We start from the raw sequence: 5,359 nt of genomic DNA, 5'->3' as shown, positions 1-5,359 counted from the left end.
CAATGTTCACTAAAAACACAAGTTTTTTCCTTTAAAACTGTCATTGATCAAAAAATAATAATGAATCAAAATTAGCGTTGTCATGAATGATTGACTTATTGAAGGCTCCAACTACTTCACATCAAATATTCCACTTTGAAATATTTTGGGGGGTAAATATGGCATATTTTGTGCATTTCCCTTAGAAAAAATTGTTTTCTTTGACAAAAAGGGCAAAAAAACCCATTATAAAATAAAATTGATAATGGAGAGATATATAGATATTTAATTGTTCAAAGTAAGAAAAAAATGGGACTTATTTAACATTTATGAGTGGGACCCTTTTAGATCCTTGACATTTTTAGTAAGATTTTTTTTAACTGTCTTTGTTAAATAAATAATAAGAATGACTTTCTAAAAAGGCTATCACATAAAAGAGCAAACAGGTGAAATGTAATGAGAAAAAGTTGCAATGTTCACTAAAAAACACAAGTTTTTTCCTTTAAAAGTGTCATTGATCAAAAAATAATAATGAATCAAAATTAGCGTCGTCATGAATGATTGACTTATTGAAGGCTCCAACTACTTCACATCAAATATTCCACTTTGAAATATTTTGGAAGGTAAATATTGCACATTTTGTGCATTTGCCTTAGAAAAAAATATATATATTTGACAAAAAGGACAAAAAAACCCATTATAAAATAAAACTGATGATTGACAGATATATAGATATTTAATTGTTCAAAGTAAGAGAAAAAAAATGGGACTTATTTTTAACATTTATGAGCGAGGCCCTTTTAGATCCTTGACAACTTTAGTAAGATTTTTTTTTAACTGACTTTGTTAAATAAATGATAAGAATCATTTTCTAAAAAGGCTATCACATAAAAGAGCAAACAGGTGAAATGTAATGAGAAAAAGTTGCAATGTTCACTAAAAACACAAGTTTTTTCCTTTAAAACTGTCATTGATCAAAAAATAATAATGAATCAAAATTAGCGTTGTCATGAATGATTGACTTATTGAAGGCTCCAACTACTTCACATCAAATATTCCACTTTGAAATATTTTGGGGGGTAAATATTGCATATTTTGTGTATTTGCCTTAGAAAAAAATTGTTTTCTTTGACAAAAAGGACAAAAAAAACATTATAAAATAAAACTGATAATGGACAGATATATAGATATTTAATTGTTCAAAGTAAGAAAAAAAAATGGGACTTATTTTTAACATTTATGAGCGAGGCCCTTTTAGATCCTTGACAACTTTAGTAAGATTTTTTTTTAACTGTCTGTTAAATAAATAATAAGAATGACTTTCTAAAAAGGCTATCACATAAAAGAGCAAACAGGTGAAATGTAATGAGAAAAAGTTGCAATGTTCACTAAAAAACACAAGTTTTTTCCTTTAAAAGTGTCATTGATCAAAAAATAATAATGAATCAAAATTAGCGTCGTCATGAATGATTGACTTATTGAAGGCTCCAACTACTTCACATCAAATATTCCACTTTGAAATATTTTGGAAGGTAAATATTGCACATTTTGTGCATTTGCCTTAGAAAAAAATATATATATTTGACAAAAAGGACAAAAAAAACCATTATAAAATAAAACTGATGATTGACAGATATATAGATATTTAATTGTTCAAAGTAAGAGAAAAAAAATGGGACTTATTTTTAACATTTATGAGCGAGGCCCTTTTAGATCCTTGACAACTTTAGTAAGATTTTTTTTTAACTGACTTTGTTAAATAAATGATAAGAATCATTTTCTAAAAAGGCTATCACATAAAAGAGCAAACAGGTGAAATGTAATGAGAAAAAGTTGCAATGTTCACTAAAAACACAAGTTTTTTCCTTTAAAACTGTCATTGATCAAAAAATAATAATGAATCAAAATTAGCGTCGTCATGAATTATTGACTTATTGAAGGCTCCAACTACTTCACATCAAATATTCCACTTTGAAATATTTTAGGGGGTAAATATTGCACATTTTGTGCATTTGCCTTAGAAAAAAATTGTTTTCTTTGACAAAAAGGGCAAAAAAAACATTATAAAATAAAACTGATAATTGACAGATATATAGATATTTAATTGTTCAAAGTAAGAGAAAAAAAATGGGACTTATTTAACATTTATGAGTGGGGCCCTTTTAGATCCTTGACATTTTTAGTAAGATTTTTTTTCATCTGTCTTTGTTAAATAAATAATAAGAATGACTTTCTAAAAAGGCTATCACATAAAAGAGCAAACAGGTGAAATGTAATGAGAAAAAGTTGCAATGTTCACTATAAAAAAAAAAAATATTTCCTTTAAAACGGTCATTGATCAAAAAATAATAATGAATCAAAATTAGTGTCGTCATGAATGATTGACTTATTGAAGGCTCCAACTACTTCACATCAAATATTCCACTTTGAAATATTTTGGGGGGTAAATATTGCACATTTTGTGCATTTGCCTTAGAAAAAAAAATAATTATTTGACAAAAAGGGCAAAAAAAAAACATTATAAAATAAAACTGATAATGGACAGATATATAGATATTTAATTGTTCAAAGTAAGAAAAAAATGGGACTTATAACATTTATGAGTGGGACCCTTTTAGATCCCTGACAACTTTAGTAAGATTTTTTTTTAACTGTCTGTTAACTAAATAATAAGAATGACTTTCTAAAAAGGCTATCACATAAAAGAGCAAACAGGTGAAATGTAATGAGAAAAAGTTGCAATGTTCACTAAAAAACCAAAAAAATTTCCTTTAAAACTGTCATTGATCAAAATATAATAATGAATCAAAATTAGTGTTGTCATGAATTATTGACTTATTGAAGGCTCCAACTACTTCACATCAAATATTCCACTTTGAAATATTTTGGGGGGTAAATATTGCACATTTTGTGCATTTGCCGTAGCAAAACATTTTTTTCTTTGACAAAAAGGGCAAAAAACAAACAAAATAAAACTGATAATGGACAGATATATAGATATTTAATTGTTCAAAGTAAGAAGAAAAAATGGGACTTATTTTTAACATTTATGAGTGGGGCCCTTTTAGATCCTTGACAACTTTAGTAAGATTTTTTTTAACTGTCTTTGTTAAATAAATAATAAGAATGACTTTCTAAAAAGGCTATCACATAAAAGAGCAAACAGGTGAAATGTAATGAGAAAAAGTTGCAATGTTCACTGAAAAACAAGTTTTTTCCTTTAAAACTGTCATTGATCAAAAAATAATAATGAATCAAAATTAGCGTCGTTATGAATTATTGACCTATTGAAGGCTCCAACTACTTCACATCAAATATTCCACTTTGAAATATTTTTGGGGGGTAAATATTGCATATTTTGTGTTTTTGTAAAAAAAAAAAAAAAAATTAAAACTGAGAATCAACAGATATATAGATAAAGATATTTAATTGTTGAAAGTAAGAAAAGTAATGTGACTTATTTTTAACATTTATGAGTGGGGTTAGGGTTAGATCCCTGACAACTTTAGTAAGTTAGATTTTTTTATAACTGTATTTAAAAAATGTTTTAAAAAGAAATGAATCAAAACGAATGTTGTTATGAATTATTGGCCTATTGAAGGCTTTAATTACTTCACATCAAATATTACACTTTGAAATATTTTGGGGGGGAAATATTTTGTGTTTGCCATATTAGAAAAAAAGTTTACTTTGTCTAAAGGGCAGAAAACAAACAAAACTAATTAAAAAAACGATAAATCAACAAATAAATCTGAAGTTGATTTAGAAATTGAAGCACTGAAAATAAAAAAAATAATCTATGACTTATTTTTGACACTTTTATGAGTCAGGCCTTTTTGGATCCCTGAGAATTTGTGTATAATACAGTATATATATATATTTTTAAAAAAACAATAGGTGAAATGGAGCAAGAAAAAGTTGCAATGTTGACTCTAATAACATAAAGACGTTTTTTTCCTTAAAACTGTCAATGCTTAAATGCTTAAAAAATAATGAGTCAGAATCAATTTGATGAATTATTGACCAGTTTAAGGTTCCAATTACTTCACATCAAATATTTACCAGGTTTATGGTGGTAAAATGTTGTAAATGTTGTGTTTTTGCCAATAAAAACAGGGTTTTCTTTAACAAAAAGGGCATAAAACATACATTTCAAAATGTCTATCAACAGATAGATCTGAAGTTGATCTATAGTTTTAAGCATTAAAAGTTAAAAAAAATCAACTATTTTTGACATTTTTTTCATCACTTTTAGAGATTTGTATTGGAATTTTTTTTTTTTTTTTACTTGCTAAAAATATAATGAATCAGAATCAATGTTATGAATTATTGACCTATTAAGGTTCTAATTACTTCACATCAAATATTCCACTTTGGAATATTTTTGGGTGAAAAATGTTGTATATGTTGTAGAGATGTCCGATAATGTCTTTTTTGCCGATATCCGATATTCCGATATTGTCCAACTCTTGATTACCGATTCCGATATCAACTGATACCGATATATACAGTGGTGAAATTAACACATTATTATGCCTAATTTTGTTGTGACGCCCCGCTGGATGCATTAAACCAGGAGTCACCAACCTTTTTAATACCAAGAGCTACTTCTTGGGTAGTGATTAATGTGAAGGGCTACCAGTTTGATACACACTTAAATAAATTGCCAGAAATAGCCAATTTGCTCAATTTTAACTCTGTTATTATTAATAATTAATGATATTTACACTTAATTGAACGGTTTAAAAGAGGAGAAAACATGAAAAAAATGACAATTAAATTTTGAAACATAGTTTATCTTCAATTTCGACTCTTTAAAATTCAAAATTCAACCGAAAAAAAGAAGACAAAAACTTAAAAAAAGAATTTATGGAACATCATTAGTAATTTTTCCTGATTAAGATTAATTTTAGAATTTTATGACATGTTTTAAATATGTTAAAATCCAATCTACACTTTGTTAGAATATATAACAAATTGGACCAAGCTATATTTCTAACAAAGACAAATCATTATTTCTTCTAGAATCTCCAGAACAAAAATTTTAAAAGAAATCCAAAAGACTTTGAAATAAGATTTAAATTTGATTCTACAGATTTTCTAGATTTGCCAGAATAATATTTTTGAATTTTAATCATAATAAGTTTGAAGAAATATTTCACAAATATTCTTCGTCGAAAAAACAGAAGCTAAAATGAAGAATTAAATAAAAATGTATTTATTATTCTTTACAATAAAAAATAAAAAAAATTACTTGAACATTAATTTAAATTGTCAGGAAAGAAGAGGAAGGAATTTAAAAGGTAAAAAGGTATATGTGTTTAAAAATCCTAAAATCATTTTTAAGGTTGTATTTTTTCTCTAAAATTGTCTTTCTAAA

Source organism: Entelurus aequoreus, linkage group LG27 (genome assembly GCF_033978785.1).
Source record: "Entelurus aequoreus isolate RoL-2023_Sb linkage group LG27, RoL_Eaeq_v1.1, whole genome shotgun sequence".
NCBI classification, from domain to species: Eukaryota; Metazoa; Chordata; class Actinopteri; order Syngnathiformes; family Syngnathidae; genus Entelurus; species Entelurus aequoreus.
Note: the sequence above shows the minus strand (reverse complement) of the source record.